Below are 21,654 nucleotides of genomic sequence, written 5' to 3' on the forward strand. Positions count from 1 at the left end.
AAGTATTGAAATCGCACGGTATTTATTTATGGTAGAATGAACAGGCTCTCTGTTAGTCTTTTAGGCTATTTTATGCATGATTATGCAAATGTACACATCCTTAGGGATGCATATAGGCATGTCAGGATCTAAGCACACTTCTTTCATTGCATCACACTACATGTAAGACCTCATGCAGTCAAGACATTACACTACAATAAGATATAATACTTTAATTAAAACTGAACTTTTATGTCATCTGCATTCCTTAGCAGTTATCTCTATAGTTAATGCACAGAGAAATATTAACATCTTAAACAATATAATTTAGCAGTTTCTCCACTAAGAAATACCATATACATCTCTAAACAGGCAATTATGAAAAAACAGGCATCCAGGAGGTTAATATCCTTCGGTATTGCTATATATGATAGATATATAACAGATACTTCTACATAGGAGTGTGTCTGTTATATATCTATCAACTTGCATAGTAAGTACCCATTATTTATATCAGTCCAGATAGAAAGCATATTTATCCTGTTTGGGAAGAGAGATTTTTAATTACCTCTATGGTCTGTCTTTATCAGCATGGTCTGGGCAGTTATCAGCTAAAAACAGCAGTTTCAGTTTGGGTTGCTTAGCATGCACGTTGACGTAGGAGGCGAACACTCAGTAACTTCTCTTCTGTCTTCCCTAGGCCTGTTTTATATCTCTCTTAGCCCAGTCAGCTGACAGATCCCATCCAACTGGATAAGAGAAGGCCACTATATTCTGTTATATAAACATAACCTTCTCCAACATGGTTTTTAAAGAGGCTGTAACAAACACGGTACACTAAGCTCTTGGCTAACTTCCATTAAATTACATTAACCATCTGATTCCACCAGTCATTGCCTTTAACATGATGCTTGTCTTAGGTTCATTATAGGTCAATTCATTGTTCTCATACTAGCTGATCATTTTTGATAGGTTGGCTTTATGCCTGGAACTATAGTCTCAGTCACATAAACACATACAAATTCCACAATACAAAATACACAGAACTCTCACTTTATATGTTATGCATTATAAGAACACTATTTCATTTCTGGATATTAAATTTCACAAACTATAATCCACTATGTCATATAGTTTAGGAGTGAACTAAATGATATCTATATCTATATCTATTAGGCTTGGGTAACTACGGAAAAATTTGGTTCTAAACTCGTTTCGTTTTTAGGGAGGCCCTTGCGTTTCGTTTTTTTAAAGAATTCCGAAATTTTCCTTTAAAAAAGTTTGAAATATACGAAATTTCGTAAAATTACGAATCGATTTGTTAATGGCGGACGCGATTTCGCAATATGCTAAAAAAAACCTCCAAATGGGACAGGGGGACTTCTGAAGCTTCCCTCTCCCTCTGTTGTTGACTGTTGGTGTGATAATTTATTTTTTATCACTGATAAAACAAACAACAACTATAAAACTTGCACCAGACATACGGAAATAATTACGAAACAATTTCGAAACAATTTCGAAACAATTTCGAAACAATTTCAAACCAATTACGAAACAATATGAAATAAATTGGAAAAATTGTTTCGATTTTTAATTACTCCTCACAGTAGTCCTGCATGGCTCAATATTGGATCGTAAGTTAATTTAAATACGAATTAATAACGAATTACGAAATTAATGAACGAAACCGCCCAAGCCTAATATCTATATCTAATCTGCAATCTAATGTACAAATTGTCCAAAGTGACTTGGAAAAAATTAGACATTCAGTCAGATGCATGCAAATCCAACCTAAAGGAGACACTGCTGTTTTTTTTATGCTTTGCCTTGCCCTTCTTCCCTAGGCACAAGCAATTCTGGGATTTATATTTCTTGACACTAGTCACCATGGTGAATGATGGGAAATGAATTCCTCTATCTCTCAGCCTTAAAGAAATCTAGAGAAAGGTTTATGTTGAGGCCAACCCAAAAGGAATAAAATGTTGTGTCATATTGCCCCAACACTGCTTTTATTTAATTGACTGCAGCAACTCTCAAAGGTTTTGAACAATAGATAAATAGGTAGAAGAAAATATGTTTCTATCAATATACTCAATTGTGATCTATAATTTCCTTCATTTTCCCGCATAGTTATGAAGACAGCACCTTTGAATTGATTCTATTCTGCAGGCACTCCATCTGGAGGGGTGCTAAATGAAACCACTTTTCATTGGTTACTAACAGAGTGTCTTAGAGGACTCTCATTCATATGCTCACCATGAGCTGCCTTGATGGTACACAACTACAGCAAGCTACATAGTTTTGGAGTATGATTAAGGGAAAAGTCACAAATTCTATGAAGGTATGTAACACATCATTTCTAAAAGCCCATAATTTGTATTTAAAACATCCCAGATTCAATCCTTGGCATCTCTGATGTATGTGGACTAATAGTTGAGTCAGGTTTATACAGTCATTGGAATGAATCACTACAATAATACTGAGATGGACTGTGCCTCTTTCAACCACAAGAGGATGGGAATGTATTCTTTTAAATTTCATATCTGTTTTTAAAAAATCTTTGCAAAGACAGCACCAGAACAAAAAGCAAAATATTGTTTTTGACTCTTTCCCCTTAATTTTTCAGTTTTATGTCTGCAAGGATTTTGGCAAAGAAAGGATATCACCACCCTACATTCTGCTGCCTCTGTTAGCCTCAAAGTAGTAATTCTGATTGGATGACTGATTGTCAATGCCATATTTTTGAAATCTCACAGAATGGAAAGAATTCTTCCATTCTGTGCAGATTTCCAGTAATAAGTTGTTCGGCTATTCTTTTGTTAAAAGAAATGTAATTCAGCTGGCAGAGGTCATCACTATGGAGTTGGGACAGAAAAAAGTTATCTAGTTAATACTTACGTAAATGTAAGCTCATACAGGATTTGCTTCTTGTGTGAATTGGATTGTGCAGTGCAATTGAATGTTGTATATTTCCACAGATGCCTTTGTTCTGAAAATATGATATATATTACCAAAGAATAAATGTTGCTACTTTTAAAAAGCAGATAATGGTTATGCATTATGTTTTCCACCGCAATTAACCATTCAACCCTGTCTTTTAAATATTTATATCCAAGAAAAAGTCTGTTTTAGCATAAGGTTATACTTTAGTAGGCTGGCTTGTATTTTATGCCAAATGATTTAATTATAATTTATGTGTTTTTTATATTGTATTCCCTACTGTTCCTGTTACCATAGATGCATTTAAAACCTGTAAATGTTGTTTTAACTGTAAATGTTGCTGAGAATAGAAGAAAATGGCCTGAAAAGAGATGTGAGGTAGGAACTATAGATGAAATAGAAAAATAGAAACCTTGTAAGCTTAAAGTGAAATTCCTTAGGGAACGACTGTAAGAAATCAAATGAAGAATTGTGTGGATAATAGACACAGGAGTGATTAGAGACTTTTGAGAGTCACCCTGAATCAGATTGAGAGAGGGACTATGGCAGGAAAGAAGTATGTCAAAGAGGTAGTCACCTTAGTCTGGGTAAGAAGGAACAATTGTTCTAATTAGAAGCATCTGAAGACAGTTGATGGTTAAAGCTAATACCACTAGAAAGAAGCAATAGTGTTCATTTCAATTATAGAATGGGAATGGGAAAATCAGCTACAAAGATTGAAACAATGACTTCATATTTCTATTATAGGAGAGACAACAATGGTCAAAATTTATTCAGCTGAACTATATAGCCTTTTGGGACCTCATCCCATTGAAGTCCTCGATGCAGGGGATAGCAGGGCAAATCATCAAGCAGCAGGAAAAATCATGGGGCAGTGGGGTGAATCCATCAGCCAGTGCCCCTCATTGCTCGCTTGCCCATCACACAATAGAAAGCATACCATACTGTCCCCATGATTTCCTATCCAAACAAGGGTAGCTCCCGTGTTCATATTTCCTCCTCTTACTACACTTCTGCTGATGTATCCAGCATGGAGTCCCATCAGAAGTAGAGGTATGTCTTGTGATGAGATCCAGTGGGCTCCATGCCAACAGCATGGGTGAAGTGTTCTAGGATGGGAATTTTTCTCGCTGTGATGATGTCCTTAGTTGGATTCAGTACAGGCAGGATAGGTGGTAGGTCTGCCACTGTGGGGAAATCAAGTCCACTCTGGGATTTATTGCTGCTTGTCCTGTAGCTACTTCAAACTGAACAGGAGCTTTTCTGATGTCAGACTAAGGTCCAGCACTGGCAGAGCTCCTATTCTGTTCAAAGAAGCTGATAGAGGATTGGTGGCAAAATACATATTGCATTTGTTACACCTGTACTAGTAGATTTATCAGCTGCACCTGAGCAATTCTGTTATGTTTGAATGAGAGAAAAACACTTCTCTATTACAAAAGGTCACATAAGGATCCTTCCAGCACTTTGACATCTAGTCTGAGTATTCTGTCCCTCTTTTAACTCCAAGGAATTTATTTGAATTATATTCAACCATAATATTTCTAAGAAACCACTTTGAGGGAGAGTATTGAATTAAAATACAACATCAGCAGCAGCAACAACAATAGTAATAATAATAATAACAATAACAACTTTATTTTTGTATCCCGCCCTGATCTCCCCAAAGGGACTTGAGGCAGTTTACATGAGGACCAAGCCCAGACAAACAGAGTTAAAAGATAAAATATAAAATACAAAAATATGAAAATTGAAATTTTTATAATTGATTATATAGAGTCTTCATGTCATCTCATTCACTACTTCATACCTGATCATTCTATGTTGGAAATAGGGGTCTTAATCAAGGGAAAGCAAGTGTGTAAATACTGCATCAGTTTGCAAAAAATATTGGCAGTAAGTGTACATAAATACACACACAAAACCCAAAGACTTCCTTATAAAAGTTTTTTAATCTTCTGGAAATATTTGGCTGTGAGATAATAGTGACAGCATTTCTTTCACCTTAGAACTAATATGAGTAAACATCCATTGAATCCTTTATGGAGAAATGGACCTGGATGTATAGGAAAAAGCTGATGTACAATTTGTGAATTTAGAATCAGTTTGTCAGTATTAGGAAAAGTAAACGAAGAAGGAGTGGGAATCACTGAAAAAATTGGACCGCTAAAAAAATATTGAAATATATGTCATAGATTGCCTTAAGTAATAGGATATATTCAAGGCTATGCAGAAAAGGGTAAAACATTCATACTGAACATTCCATAATTTGGGTACTACTATAATCCTTTCTCAATTTTTAAAAATACAATATTCTTTGGGCTGTCATCTCGATTATTTGTTAGATAACACCTACTATCTCAAAAATTATTATCTGGTTCCCAAGAGTTATATTCAGTGAACATACATTAATCTGTAATCTCTTTGTAAAAGAAATAAAGAGATATTCATTGCCCCAAAGAAAGAAGTTATAATAGATATTCCACAAAAGATGGTTGATAGTGGATATAATTGCTGACATTACAAACTAAACTCCAGAAATGATACTGTACAACTATAAGTTTATATTCAATAGGCAGTATGAAACGGTTCTTCTTAATTAATTAAAATTAAAGATTTGTGTCCTTACCTCTAAAAAAAAACCCTCTGATTTTTCAATGCTCTGATTTTTTCAATGATTTTTCAATGTTTAAAATGTAGGTTATAGGAGAAATAGGAGAAATGTTGTTTGGCTAAAATTTTGGTCATTTGGTTTTTGTGTTGTTTGCCTATTATAGCAAATGTGAAAATAACTTGAGAAACTACTTGAAAATGTTTGTGATGGATCTCCTCTCTAAGTTAACTCCATGGTTGCAAATCTTGTGCTCCTGTCACTACCCTTCCCCTTGTAACATTAAGATACTTTCCTGTATTTTGAAATGACTACTATATTGAACCAGAAGAGATGGATTCAATTGAGGGATTCAATTTGATAGACATGACCTGGTTCTCTTGCTAAATAAGAAATAAAATATATCCATACTCAGAAGTCAAAAGCAAACCAGTAAAGGATCATTGTATAAGACCACCTATTATATATCTATCCATTTTCATACACAATAGAATGTAATATTTTAGTTTAAGACAAGTTATTCTTCCCTGACTTCCAAACTTCACATTCTCAGATCCCATCAAATCAAATTTCCTTCTATCACACAAGATTTCTATCTGTTCTAGCCCTAACCATTTCTCTGTTCCTAACTGGTCCATCTAACTCATTGGCAGACAGGTCTCTGGTATTCTTTCTCTCATGGCTCTGCCCTACAGAATTTTACAAGCTGGAATTGTCTGTTTGTGTTTGTAGGCCTGTGCGATCAATGAAAAAAAGTTTCAATACTCATTACAAAATTAGAAGGTGGAGGGAAATCATTTCTAAAATGTTTCCTAAATTGGACGTGGTCGGTATTGTAACTATAATTAGTAGGCATGGATAGAGTCACATCGGATTACTTGTTACTCGTAATAATTTCGTTAAAGTTACTTTTTTGAAGCGATTTCGAAGCATTTTAAAAACCCAGAAGTGTCTTTGCCCTTCCGAAGCTTTTTCTGCTATTTTTGTTATGACTCAGGAAGTGAGTCAGACATTTTCAGCCCTCTAGCCTGCTGGGGCCTGGGAGGCTCCTTGCCTTCCCTCCCAGCCAATCAGGGGAGAAGTTTTGGGGAGGGGAGGGGTTTTGGCACTTGCAACCATTGCTGTAGGAGCACATGGCCCAGAGGCTCATTTGGAGCCAGGAAGGGAAGGGAGAAGGGAGAAGGGAGAAGGGGAAAGACATAGACTAAGAGAGGTGGGGTTGGATGAAGAGCACAGTGGGCAAGCAAGCAAGCAGAAAAGAAGGGCTGGGAGAAGGGCTGTTGCCAGCTGTGCTTGGCTACCAGACTGCCTGGCTGGCTGGGCACAGCCTGTCTTGCAGCTTGTGTGTTGTTGCTGTTGGGCTTTGGGTAGATCTCCCATCAATTCAAGCCACTCTTTGAACACAAACTATCCTTCCCACAGTAGTGAAATCATCTTCCAAGGCAAAAAGGGCAGGGCTGTTTCTTATTTTCTTTGTTGTGAGTTTCCTAAGAAGACACTAGAAATCCCATACATTGCGCAATCGTGTCTACCATTAACAAAGTGATTTGGAAATTTCGGAAAATTCAAAAAAATTTGGGGGGGGGGGGAGGAGATACGGAATTCAATTCCGAATTGAACCACTGTGCCCTCTACATCCGAAACAAGTTTTGAACCTTTTTTTTGTCAACCAAGCCTAATAATTAGTTAACTACTTTTTGTTACGTTTTGTTAAATAATTAATTGTGCCAATGGGGAAACTTCAGGGATGCCTTTCTGCCTCATTGTTAGAGTTATTAGCATGAAACATGCTATAGATATAGAACACATTTACCACTGCTTGCCCATCAAGTTTCAGAGTGTTACACTCATCCATGGATGTTTGAGGAATTTTCAAAAAAATTACAAACATCATATTTTTTTAAAAAAGAAACTACAAGAGCTATCTCCTTGAATTTTCCATACAATGACACGACATTACTTGGGATCATTCCCAAGTTTCAGAAATATTCATACATATACAGATTTTTGGGAATTTTTTTACAAAAACCTTTTTTAAAAAAGCCACAATCACTATCTCATTGAATGCCATATTGGCCAACATACCTTCAATTTAGGGATTTCTTCCTAGCCCAACACTAATTTACTTACTTGTATTGAAGTCCTCATCTTTTCAGATTCAACAATTTATTGGCACTTTAGCTGCTGCTACAAGGGGCGCTCATTAAAGATTTCCCCTGAACCACTTCCTGTGAACTGAGAGCAATGAAACTTGGCACAGTTATTAGTCCTTCTCTATATAGGGACACACACTTCTTCCATCTTTTTAAGCAACTGTAAACACCTTGCTTGTAGAAGTCGACAGGTTGCTCCAAAAGCCATGTTGTAACTTTGGAAATCAGAGTCTCATCATCTGAAAAATGTTTGGCCTTCAAAAATTAGTTCATTGTTGGAAACAGATGGAAGTCCGATGGTGCAAGGTTGGGTGAATAAGGGGGATGAGGTAGAATTTCAAAGCTACAGGAGCATGCTTCCATTTGGACAACATGTGAGTTGTGAGCTGCTGCATTGTCTTGCAGAAGGCAGACAACTTTGGTGAGCATGCCACGGCCCATGGTTTTGATGGCCTCCCACAATTTCTTCAGCAGTAAAGCATAGTATGCCCCAGTGATCATGATACCCTTTGCTAGGAACACCACGCTGTGCTGGTCCCAAAATACTGTGAGCATTATTTTGCCTGCCAAGAGCTGGGTACGTGCCTTCTTTGGAGGCTGTGGGTCATGATGCTTCCATTGTATTAATTGAACTTGAGTCTCAGGATCATAGTGATGGTCCCAGCTTTCATCCTGTGTGATCAGTCTGCCGAAAAAGTCCTCCTGGTTTCCTTGGCACATCATCAATACAGCCTGAGAGCATTCAACTCATTCTTGCTTCTGGAAAGGTGTGAGCAGCTGGGGGACCCAGTGAGCAGATCCCCTATGCATGTGAAGATGGTCTTGGATGATTTTTTTTGACAGACCCCACACTAATCTTGACATTTTGGGCTAGGTGGTGAATGGTTATACAGCTCTGATGGTGTGTTCATCAATAGCAGAGTGAAGTCACCATGAAATTGGACCTGTTTGCACTGAAGTCCAAATTCATTTGAAGTGTTGATGCCAGTTCTTGACTAGTTCATATGTTAGGGAATCATCACCATAAACCTCTTTCATTTCATCAAGCATCTCCTTTGGTGTGCGGCCTTTCGTGTAAAGGAATTTGATGACTAATCTGTATTCCACTGGATCCGTGATCAAACCTCACACCACTTCAGCACATGTAAAATCAAGATCATTATCAGTTGTAAATTGGCATGTAACCTATAGAGACTTCTATTGTTACACATGTTCAGTTTCAGCATTCTTTGATAAATAGAAGTGGTTGGAGGAAATCTTTAATGAACGCCCCTCTTAGGAGGGAAAAACCTCTCCCCTATCCTAATTGTAGTTTTCTAATGCTGAGTAGAATTCTGGGAAATGTAATTTAGGGCAGGGCTTTTTGAATTCTCTGCCATAGGGCTCCTCGCCTTCCCAAATTACATTCCCAGAATTCTATGCTCTTTCAGTGTCTTTCTCTCAGTTTGTCCCACCCTTCTGCTTTCCTCTCCTCGTGGTGAGAGACCATTAATTTAAAGAAGAATGGCAGCCTTTTTGGCTTTGCCTCATGCTGAAAATGAAACTGACTTTGATAGGTTTCAGAGCTTTATAGAATTCAAACAAAATTTGTATTGGGTGAGTTCTAATTGTTAAGTTTTTGCATGGTTAACCCCCCCCCCCCATGTTTCTTAATATCTATTTGCATATACAAAACTTACAAATTAGACACGACTTACTAATTAAAAATGAAAATATGCACAGTGCTGTAGATTAGCCACCAGAGTCTGATAGTTTAACTGATGCTTTAGAGAGGATTGTGAGTTTTCTTGTGGCACAAAGTGATGGGCTTTCAAGTCTGGAAAATTCCAGTCTGGGAAATGATGGTTCTCTCTGTGAGAAAACCAGCTCAGAAAGTGAAGGGCTTCAGGGCATTCAGGGGAATCAGAAGTAGCAACAGCAGATAAAGTAAAGAACTGAGTGATAAGGAGGGCTCTCATGGAACCCACCTGCAGGTACAGAGATCCACAAATGTCTTCTTTTACAACTCAGAGCCAAAAATAGACTGTGTTGTTCAGAAAGTTGTGAAGGAAATTCACGGGAGATGGAATGATTGCATGGGTGTTTATTAAGAAACAAGTTGTTTGCCTTAAGGTCAGTTCAGGAAATGCTGCGTTAGAGTGAGAAGTTAAGCCCGAGTACTCTTGTGCAAGTCAAGCTTTGATTTTGGATTTAAAATATCCTGGAAGTTTTCTATGTTCCTCTTAATGTACTCCTTTTCAAGTTTTACTAGTACCTTCTGGATTGTGGACTATGCTGTATCTGTGATTTCCATGAATTCCTGGCCTTTGTCATCCCTGGAACTTTATGAGACATTTGGACTATTGTTTGGTTATCACCTATTGCTAAACCTTTTTGGATTATATGTCTTCCTTCATTATTCCTGGTTCTTATATGCTTTTTATATGTTTTTACAATCAAAAAATTTCTTCTATTCCTGGACTCTTGTGTGGTGTAGTGGTCATAGGTGTTTCCAGGCCTGGGGTGCAACACACAGCCCTAGTGTTCAGGCTTGCCAAGCTCCTCTCTGCACAGTGTTACATAAATTCTGTGCAAAAATTCAAACACAGCTTGTAAATTCCAAAACAAACAAAATGAAGTTCAACAGTGAGAAATGCAAGATACTCCACTCAGGCAGAAAAAAAATGAAATGCAAAGATACAAAATGAGGGATGCCTGGCTCAATAGCAGTATGTGTGAAACATTTCTTGGAGTCCTTATGGACAACAAGTTAAACACGACCAACAATGTCATGCAGCAGCTTTAAAAGCCAGTGGGATGTTGGCCTTCATATATAGGAGTATAGTGTCTAGATCCAGGGAAGTAATGCAACCCCTCTATTCTGCTTTTAGTAGACCACACCTGGAATACTGTATCCAATTCTGGGCACCACAATTGAAGGGAGATATTGATAAGCTGGAATGTGTCCAGAGAAGGGTGACTAAAATGATCAGGGATCTGGGGAACAGGCCCTATGAGAAGCAGTTTAAAGAGCTGGGTATGTTTAACCTGCAGAAGAGAAAGCTGAGAGGAGACATGATAGCCATGTATAAATATGTGAGGGGAAGTCATAAGGAGGAGAAGCAGGCTTGTTTTCTGCTGCCCTGGAGATTAGGACGAGGGTCAATGGCTTCAGACTACAGGAAAGGAGATTTCACCTGAACATTAGGAAGAACTTAGGAACATTAGGAAGAGTGTGGTGGAAGCTCCTTCTCTGGAGGCTTTTAAACAGAGGCTGGATGGCCATCTGTTGGGGGTGCTTTGAATGCAATTTTCCTGCTTCTTGGCAGGGGGTTGGACTGGATGGCCCATGAGGTTTCTTCCAACGTTAGAACTGATTATTTTATTCTATGATTCTGTGATTCTATGACTCAGCAGGTGCTGGGTGAAAGCTGGAAGTGGGCGCTAGCGGCAAAATAATTGGGTTTTGGTGTATTATGGAGTTTGGATTTCCAGATAAGGGAGACTCTATCTGTATTACATAAAAATGTTTATTGTCTGGACTGTCATAGAAGGTGACTGTCTTTTGATCTTCAGTTCCCATCTGGCACTATCTCCTGTCTCATGCAAAAGTCTTCACAGTAAAATAGTTTCAAGAATAATGAACTTGTGTCTCTAACAGTGTGTCTCAAAAGTCCTCAGTCACCTCATCTCCCATCAACATTATAGCAGCTTGACTTATCGTCAAAAGTCTGTTTTATATAGCAGAACCAACAACACTGTCAACACCAAAGCCCTGCACCTTAGAGAAGGATTTGGTTCAATCACAATGGGCACATATATCTGTGGAGGCTCACATTGCATAAAACACATATTTTACAAAAAAAATTAATAAGGAATGCAAAGTTTGTGTTCTTCCAGGGTCCTTTTAAACATTTCAGAAAATGCAAAGAGGTCCTTCTTACAAAATTGGCATTCTGGCTTAAGGTTAAAGTATGAGGTCAGGCTACAGAGCTAAAAGTACTCAGTAGGAATGTGTGATCAATGAAAAAAAATGTTTCAAAAGTCATTACAAAATTAGGAGGCACTGGCCTTTCATTTCTAAAGTATTTTTAACATGTAGTGAAAATTCAATTACTATAATGATAGTAACAACATTTTGTTACCTTTTCATTATAGTAATTGTGCATAATTATTATAATTGGGGAAAGTTCAGGGGCTCCTTTCTCCCTCATTTTTATAGATATTGAGGTGAAACTTGTTATAATGTTAGAACAAATTTACCCCCTTTAGCTCATCAGGATTCAGAACGTGTGACTTATCCATAGATTTTTGGGGAATCTTCAGTTTTTATAAACAACATCTTTTAAAATAAAACTACAAGAGCTACCACCTTAAATTTTCTATATAATGACACAAGATAACAGGGGATAACCCCCCCCCTTTCAAAAATATTCACATCTACTGATTTGAGGGAATTTAGATTTTGACAAAAATGTTTTTAAAAGAAAAGTCACAACAGCTATCTTATTGAATAGCTCTCATATTAACCAATAGAAACAAATATTAACCAATTCTACATTTTCATAGAATCCTAGAGTTGGAGGGAACCCCCAAGAGCCATCTAGTCCAACTCCCTTCTTCCAGGCAGAAGAACACCATCAAAATGCTCCTGACAGATGACCATCCAGCCTCTAATTAAGATACGTCTCCTATTGAGTTGTAAAGGACCTACAAGAGCCATCTATTTAGGATTTTTTTCCCAGCCCAGCACTGATTTAAATAAATAAATAACTTACTAGAAGCATCAGTCAGATCTCCACTGTGCAGATTTAACCATTCATTAGAGCTCTGGCTGACTGCAGGTATGGAGGAACAAATTTTTCCCCTATCCTGATTGGAGTTTTCTGATGTGAGTAGAATTCTGAGAAATGTAGTTTAGGGCAGTGCCTTTTGCATTCTCTGCCATAGGGCTCCTTGCTTTCCCAAACTATATTTCCCAGAGTCCTGTGCTTTCTTTCCCAGCGAAATCTGCTTTCTCCCTGCTTTTCCTCTTCTAATGGTGAGGGGCTATTAATTTAAAAAGAAATGGGAGCCTTTTTGGCTGCTTGCCATGAATATGAAAATAAATTTGGGAGGCTTCTGAGCATTACAAAATTAAAGAGAAAAGGAATTACGTAAATTTTGATTCTTAAGTTTTAGGTTTAAGCCATGTCCACATGTCTGATATCACTTCAGAAGTAGAGATTTAACAAATTTTTATACAACTCCTGAAATGTTTGCACAAGCTAGTACTCCGAGCAAGAACTGGAACTTTGGAAAGAAAATAAGCTGTTGAGATTTTCTAGCTAAAATCCCAGGTGCTTGGTTAAAGTTGTTTCAACTTAAGATGAGCTACACCAGGCTTTAGACTTTGGAAAAGCTTCAATAAAAACATTCAGAAGTAGGATTTCTTTAAAAAAAATGAGGGGAGCCAACAACTTGTTCTAGAGATAGGAACAGTCACCAGTGGTAGCAAACACAACAGTGAACCCTGATAGTCTGGAATATTTTATAGAAATTTGGAGTGGGAAACCCTGACTTCTACCTATCACCTTTACATTATTTAATGTGTGACTGATACCAGCTGTGCAATGTTAAGACTTTAACAAATGACAGACAAAGAAAAGAATGGCTAAGGCATTAACCTGGTTGCACATCCTCAAAGTGCATTTCTAAGAAAAGGTTTGCTTAAGACAACAAATAACATGCATTTGCAAAATGTCTGTAAGTAGATGCCTCTTTCCTGAGAATATTCTGCTTAATATCTGATCAATAGCTCTCTACAACTCTCATGCAGTTATATTCCTGGTTTATTTCCAATGAGTGTTTGCTTAGTGATTTGCTTTAAGAAACATATTTGGTGACAGTTGACCCTTACCTAACTGAACCCTTGCAGTCAGTTCTCTCTTTTCTCAAAAGATGTGTTACAATCAGTTTCCACTTAAGACCATCACAGAAACCCAAAATTCTTTGTAGGAGTGTAAGGCAGATCCGAATAAGCAGCAACCAATAAACATAGAAACAATGACCTACTTATTTAGTCCAGTCCAAAAGGACATGGGATTAGGGAATAATTCCCCTGCCCTTTGTGTAATTGGTAAGCATAAAAGAACTCATTGTCTGAACTAGTTTTTTGTTCTTTCTCCTCTTTTATGGACTAGAATAGAAAGAACATAGATTTCTCCTCCAGAGATTCATAATTGTGCAAAGTTTTCCTAATAAAAAGCATTGATGATTAGGGACGTCACCACATTGACCAGATCAAGCATTCTGGGATGCTTATAGCCTGCTTTGAGGATAAAGTCCCATGCCTGCCCGTGCATGATGTTGTGTGACTTCCAGCAGAGACCTTGCCCCCCAACCAGAGCGGAAGTATCCTTGGATGCTTCCCTCCAAACATGGGAACCTTCCTGTGTTGTGCTGCTTGCAATGGATCTAGCACACCTCTGCCTAGTTTGGTCATCATGGGGGAAGCCCTCATGCCTGCATTTCACCTTGCTTGCTGGTGAAATGGCATGGAGGCTGAGGAGCTCTGCCATGTAATACGGTCATAAATCTATCTACATTTTAAAAAAGTTTAGAATCCACTGAATTAACTGAATGTATATAACTGTGATTTGTAACCCTTTTTGGATTCGTATTTTTTGGATCATAGATAACAGGAATCTGATGAAAACCTATGTATGATGCCCTTCCACAGAAAATAAATATTATTTAAACAGCATTTTCAAACTAACAGCAAGAAAAATGTATGTTTGAGGTAGAAGAACCATGTTTTTCCACTGCTGATTGAGTTTGTAAACACCTGATGGCATAGAAATGTTTTTACCTATAAATGAAAGGCATTCAGGGTCCATCTTGTTCTCTCTAAGGTGGGAGTTCCAAAGTCTGAAAGCAGACAACAAGAAGACCCTCGACTCCCTTGTTCCTCTAAAAACAAGCTTGAGAAGATATTGAGTCAGAGAGAAAGGCCCCTCCAAGTGATCATAGAGCCCTATCAGACTTGTATAGGAAGACACAGTCCTTCAAATAACCTGGATCCAAGCCATATAAGGCTTATAGGTCACAACCAGCACTTTGAATTGTACCCAAAAATAAACCAGCAACCAATGGAGCTGTTGCAACAAGGTAGCTGTGTAATTATTTTGAGGGCCTTCATGAGGTGCTGTGGCAGGTAGGAGTATTGTATTGACCTGTGTATAAGTCAACCCAGATATTTTGGTTTGGTTTTCTTTCAATTTTTTTTTTTTTGGCATGCACTTTTTGATTTACACACAAGTATATACAGTATGTGAAAGTAGGTTAAAACTCTAGGGAAATATGATTGTGAAATTAAAAGCATGACTTTGTTTTCATTCTTCAAAATTAAGTTTCAAAATATTTCAAGAGACACTAAAATTGACTAAACAAGGACTGTGCTGTGCTATTGTGTGTAGATTCTGCAGGTACCGAGGCTGATCTTCACTGCGGGTTGAGTTTGTTTAAAGAGCTTTTCTAGTCACCTTTGATCCTTAGCAATTTCTCCAGATGCACAAAAGTGAACAATGTAAAAAATCTTGCTGCTTCAGCAGAACAAAATCCAGCTGGCAGGGAAGTGAATCTGCAAGTCATTGGTTACAGCTGTGTTTCGATTTATGTGATGGTTGAAAAAATAAATTACCAGATTAAATGTCTAAAAGAACACTCTTTGTTTAGCCCTTGTATAGAGAATGAAAGTGTTTATGGTGTGTTTCATGCACAGGCCTTGCAATGTAAGTTGGACAAATAGTCTTATTCAAAACTTTTTCAAAATATTGTGCATTCAGTCTTATTTCTTCACAAAGAACTATATGTTTGATGAGATGTTCTTGTCGTCTTGCAAATGTGTTAAAGACTTTCAGTCTTTCAAAGGCTCTAAATAGAATTTCTGGCTTATTGGACTGTGCAGTTGTTTCCTTTGGTTTATATTTTGGTGATGATAAAAATGCATATTTTGGCATACCTAGAATTGCATGTAGAGCCTTTTTAATGCCTGTTAGCGTTTTAATGACTCTGTATTACAGAATTGTGTCCCATGTGTTTTCATTTTACAAAGAAGTGTTCTGCCAGCTGTAAGACTGATGAACACAAAGTGCAGGTCAATGTACAGATATAACTTTCAATATACCCAGTCTATGCCTGGAAATATCTCCGTATAGTTGAAAATGTTGAAAAATATGGTTTAGATAGTGAATAGGGTTGTTTTATCATTTAAGAGTTAGGCATATATATAGTGATATGCTGGAACCATTAGTTTAGAAAAAAGCTTGTGTTCTGACTATGATTCCTTGTTGTACCTGAGCTCAATTCGATGACATCAACTGAGCCAGGATTTCATTTATAAGGCCGTGTCTCTACTCATCATATTAATTTGAAAGAAACATTATTCCATTAATTTTGTTATGATAAATAGGATATTCTCAAAGTAAGATGTTACAAGACCATAGGATGCCATTACCAGCTGCAAAATGCTTAAACTGTGCATGCACTACCTTGCAAATTAAACTTCTTCATAGATTTATGAATATGCATTTAACTGTGAATGTGAAAAAAATGTTAGTGTATTGAAAGAATTTTGCATAATTTGCAGCATTGTTTTCATTGAAATAGATGTGGACTACAGTAGATATTTATTCACTAATAATCTGTTTGCTGCTATATTATGTAAATACATTTAGGCAGTTTCATTTGATTGTGATAAAGCTGTCATTGGATGGAGGTTGATTCTATTTACATTTTGACCAGTAAGGCATATTTCAAAAATAAGTGCCCAAATAATATCAAAAACAATGACTTTAATTGTATGTTGTAACTGTTCCTCTATAAAACCTAATTACTTTTCCAAATCCATGTTATGCAGCTCTTTTCCAAAGGCTGCCCTTTATCCTTGATTAACTTCTTCAAAATGCTGGCAAGAGAGAGACTGAAATACCAATGTCAAGAGTTCTCTTCCAAGTCAAAAATGAAATCCAGAGAATTGGACAAGTTCCATTGCAAACCACCCCCAGAAAATCAGAGAAGCCCTTAAAATACTGTTAATGAAACATTTCCCTTTTTATTTTCCTCAGTAGCATTGTTACATTCAAAACCTTGTGACAAAAAACCAGGGAGATGCAGAATAAATAACCATAATGTATCGAAAGCAGACAAAGGTGTGATTGATCTGTCTGGAATTGGCAGACTCTTTCGCTGTGTCAGGCTGTTACTTTGATCAATGAAGGTACAGCCTCTGACCTTAAAATCAATGAAATTGATTGAAAGGGAAAGGAGAGTAAACCATGAGAATGCAGGATGAGCTTTAACCTTTACTGGTTATAAAGGTTTGAAATATTAATTTTATGCTTATGCTCAGTAACTGAAGCTTTGTTTAAGGCACTGCTTTCATCATAAGCAATGAACCGACCTCCAAAACAAAGCCATCCATTATTATTACAAATGTTTCTATGTTGTTGCGCATTTACAAAGGATTCTTTATACAATATCTATGATTATACCCTACAGATAATGTTGAGCATTTCTGCTTTTGCAAATGAATAATGCAGATTTTAAATGAAAAATACAGAAACATAAACTCTTAATGCTGCTGGTGGAAGCAGTTAATGAGCTGCCTAACTGTAACCAAACCAAATGGTTCCTATAAGCACTAGTCCTATGAGTAGTGAATGTAAATGGAAGTGTGTATATGACTGTATGAACGTGTAGGGAAATATTTTCAGGCATGAAAAGATGGACTATTTTTCTGCATGAAATTTTTGTTAGGATTACTGAATCTTGTAGGAGATACTGTAAGAGATCTACTAACAGGTTAAAGTTAGAGTTGAAAGGAGACAAAGGAAGGCACATTGTATAAATGTATAGTGCAGTTAATGTTATTCAACTGCAACAACTTAATTTTATAAAGCAGTATATTAAATTATACCCCTCCACTTTAGGTAGCATATTGAAATGTTTTTATTAGTAACATTCTCCATCTCAATCTAACAAAAAATCATTATTTTTTGCATTGGTAAATTAAAAATGCATGCAATATTTTTTTAAAAAAGGAAAGAAAACACATATGAGTATTCTATGCTCATGGGAGAGGAAGCAAGATGTCTTTGCAAACAATACACCTTTTGATTTGAATATACTGCATTCAATTATGTATGAAAATCATGTTTGAAGTAAATTTTCAATATAATTATTTCAGCTGTTTTACTTAAAGAAAAACAAAGAAAAGGAGCAAGACAGACACCATCCTCCTGTGCAAATTCTTTTCTGCATCTATCTATCTATCTATCTATCTATCTATCTATCTATCGTCATCTCAAATACCAGCTGGAATAATTGTTCTCTGTTGTCTTGAATCAATACAATCATACATTACTCAAGTGACTGTGTTGTGTAGTAGTGTACATTTGAAAATTCTTTAGTTGTGATGGTAATTATCAAAATAAGAGAAAAAAAGCCTACCTTTTAAAAAAAAACAGCCAAGCATTGGTTGAATGGATGAATTAAACAATGTTTTCCTTTTCTGTCTGGTCAAGCTGTGATTGTTTCAATCATTTCCTCCCTTATTCTCTTAAAAATTACAGATTCTGGGCAACATATTAACAAAAACAACATTTGCATGCATACTCATTGATTTGTTTTATGTTAACTTACCTGGGAGTAAACCTCATTGCAAGTAGTACATTTATAAAATTATGCTGTACATCCTTCTAAATTCTGTTGACACCTGTGTGTGTACTGGAGTTTATAGATAACATTCAACTCATACTGTTTCATATATAACCTCAAAAACAGATAGGAAATACGAAGAGCTGACAGCAGTTTATACTACCAGTTTATTACTACTGTGCCTGAATCATTCTTACTGTACTATGTCTTTCAAAGCAGACACATTTATCAAAACTCCAAGATTTCACATTTGTTGTAATTTACACAAAAGTACAATTTAATCTCTATCTACAAAATAAAGCAGATTTTCCTTTCATTGCTATGGTTTTTATTTTTTTATTTTTGAAAAATCAAAGGAAGAAATAAAGAATGAAAACAAGAAAGATAACATCACATTACATATAGCTATTAAATTTAAAGCCTATCCCATCATTGTATGACAACTTTCTTCCTCTTAAGTCTTCACCATTCCTTTTTTTCCTGGACTCAATAAGAAAACATAGCTAGAATATCACCTCTGTTTTGGTAGCGGCAGCAATGGCCCCTTTTCATTTTGCTTCTTCGTGTAGAAATGGTGTATGGTGTATTTCTACTCTGGAAGCAAGTGCTGCCCTCTTGTGGTGATGAGAACAATGTTAAGCTTTGCCTGTATTACAGTCAACAACAACTGAGTAGTTCTCTTCTTATGTTCTTCCACATTTATCTGAAATTCATGCTTTGCTTGCTGAAAAGCATTTCTCTCTCTTGCCCTTTAAAAAGAAGCACAAAGGACAAGAGCAAATTTTGTTCTATGTTTCATGCCACTCTCAAGAGCACTTTACTTTGAGACCCTAGGAAATGAATCTCATTTGAAACCTCCAGATTGGTTGCCATATTGCCACTAACATGAATTTCCACCTGAAAAATTAATCTGTTTCAAGGTAAAGACATGTTTTCTAAGAGCACATTTATACAGAATTAATGCAGATTGACACAATTTTAACTATCATGGACCAATGCTATGAAATCGTGCGAATGGTCTTTAGCCTTCTCCATCAAGGAGTGCTGGTGTCTCATCAAACCACAACTCCCATGATTCCATAGCATTGAACCATGGTAGTTAAAGTGGTATCAAACTCTATTAATTCAAAAATTTATTTATTTATTTATTTATTTATTTATTTATTTATTTCATACATTTCTACCCCGCCCTTCTCCCCATAAGGGGACTCAAGGTGTCCTGCACCCTAAAAGTTGCTAAAATGTTCAAAACCCCAAACACAACTATTCCAAATATATTTATGTATATAGTCTTATTTTTTTTTTTTGTCATTGGACATAAAATATGGTGTAAATGTATTTAGAAAAAACCCTATTAAAACTAACACAATTTTATCCTTAATAACCATATTTCAAGCAGTGATAGAAGGCACAGCTCAAAAAGGTGCAAAAACTATTTCCAGTATCTCATGGACACGTATTTCCCATTGCATCCTTTCATCTTTCTTAAGGGAAATTTAGTTAAGAAACTTGTGATAGATAATAAGCAGATATGGACAGGCTTAGAATTTCATATAAAGACAGAGATAATGGAAACCTATTAGTTTGACATAGTGTAGTTGTATATATTTACAATAATACTGTTTGAGAATTGTTTTCCTTTTAACAGTACTTAGAAAGCAGTACTTCTATAACAAAGGCAGAAAGGTGCACATAGCTTTCCAACAGCTAATAATGCCTCAAATTATATCCCATAACATTAAGCTTGAATAGAAAATAGGGAGCGAAATTGTTAGATCTTCTGTGATATATGAAACATTTCTCTCCCCCCTCCACCCCGCAGAAATTAGCAAAATATGCAATGCTTGCTATACAAAAGGGAATTGTAGGTTTTTATTATATCAAAAGGATATACATATTAGGGATGGGCGGTTTCGTTTCGTTAATTCGTAATTCGTTAAAAATTCTTTTTTTTTTTATAACGAAGCGATAACGAACCATTCTGGAGCAACTTAAAAACAAAACGAATTTTTAAATTCATTTCGTAAATGCTTCAGATTCGTTATGTATTCGTTTCGTTATCGGTTTGAGGTCGTTTTGTTATTATTTCCGCATGTCTGGGGCAAGTTTTATAGTTGTTTTTTGTTTAATTAGTGAAAAAAAATTATAATATCACACCAACAATCAACAACAGAGGGAGAGGGAAGCTTTAGAAGTTCCCCCTGTCCCATTTGGAGGTTTTTTAGCGTATTGCGCAGTCGCGTCCGCCATTAACGAATCGATTCGTTATTGTTTCGTATTTGTTTTGTTAATGTTTCGTAATTTTTTTGCATTTATGAAATTTCGTAAATATCGAACTTTTTAAAAGAAAAATTCGGAATTCTTTTAAATATCGAAACGCAAAAACCCCCAAAAAACGAATCGATTTTAGAAACAAATTTTTCCGTTGTTACCCAGGCCTAATATATATATATATATATATATATATATATATATATATATATATATATATAGAGAGAGAGAGAGAGAGAGAGAGAGAGAGAATATGACTTAGGAACTGAAAGTATCATCCCCAAGGTCAAGGGTTTTTCATGGATAGAAAAGAGGGGTTTTTAATAGGTTGCACGACCAAAGTCTTCTGAGTAGAATACATAGATGGAGGTCCTTAAGCCCTCTTGCCATCCTACGCTGTTATCTATGTGGCCCTGACTTGTTCCCATGTTGTCCCTGGCTTGTCCTATGAGAACACAGGTAGTTGTTTGTGTTCTCAGGACAGGTGCTTACCATGCATACTGCATGGAGCCCTGCTGGAAGTATCCCTATGTCATGTGATGGACTCCAGTAGACTCCATCCTGGCTGCATCTTGGCAGTATCTGAGAATGGAGCTGAAAGTCTATGTAATGAGGTTATTAATAGAGAGTAGTGACTGGCTCGTGTCTAATGCTCCAACTCCCTTCATATTTCAAGTTTCTGAGAAATTGTCATGCTTGACATTAAGCAGTATTCCACAAGCATCATAATAATCATATATATATATATAAACACACAGAGAGAGAGGGAACATAATAATACATGGGAAAGAAAATATCCAACACAGTCCTATATATTTGCTGCCTTTTAAAGATAGTGTACTTATACACAAACTCAACCAATCCCCATGCTTCTAGGTCACTTTATGAAGTAAGATGACTGAGCCTTTAGATATGTCCAAGGGTTAATGATTAGAAAAGCGGCATCAGGAAGGACCTTAAACCTGGGTCTATGACAGTTGTAACTGAGCTGATTGATTACCACATCTCGGCTATTGATTTAAT

The 21,654-nt window shown here is 36.5% G+C and overlaps 2 long non-coding RNA genes across 8 annotated transcripts in view; one reads left to right on the forward strand and one right to left on the reverse strand.

Annotated features, from left to right (window-relative positions):
• LOC137096714 (uncharacterized) overlaps positions 1–21,654 on the forward strand; it is a 354,124-nt gene that overhangs the window by 282,478 nt on the left and 49,992 nt on the right. For 4 of the 6 annotated variants that reach the window (XR_010909640.1, XR_010909642.1, XR_010909638.1 and 1 more), the window contains one exon: positions 2,110–2,320. The exons of the other annotated variants lie outside the window; for them this stretch is intronic. This is a non-coding gene — a long non-coding RNA (uncharacterized lncRNA). The remainder of the gene's footprint in view (positions 1–2,109; positions 2,321–21,654) is intronic. 6 annotated transcript variants of the gene reach the window in all.
• Positions 1–21,654, reverse strand: part of LOC137096715 (uncharacterized) — a 35,218-nt gene that overhangs the window by 10,512 nt on the left and 3,052 nt on the right. Inside the window, exon 1 of one of the 2 annotated variants that reach the window (XR_010909644.1) lies at positions 18,876–19,326. The exons of the other annotated variant lie outside the window; for it this stretch is intronic. This is a non-coding gene — a long non-coding RNA (uncharacterized lncRNA). Of the gene's footprint in view, positions 1–18,875; positions 19,327–21,654 lie in introns of those variants that run through there. 2 annotated transcript variants of the gene reach the window in all.

The sequence above is a fragment of the Anolis sagrei genome, chromosome 3 (genome assembly GCF_037176765.1).
Source record: "Anolis sagrei isolate rAnoSag1 chromosome 3, rAnoSag1.mat, whole genome shotgun sequence".
NCBI classification, from domain to species: domain Eukaryota; kingdom Metazoa; phylum Chordata; class Lepidosauria; order Squamata; family Dactyloidae; genus Anolis; species Anolis sagrei.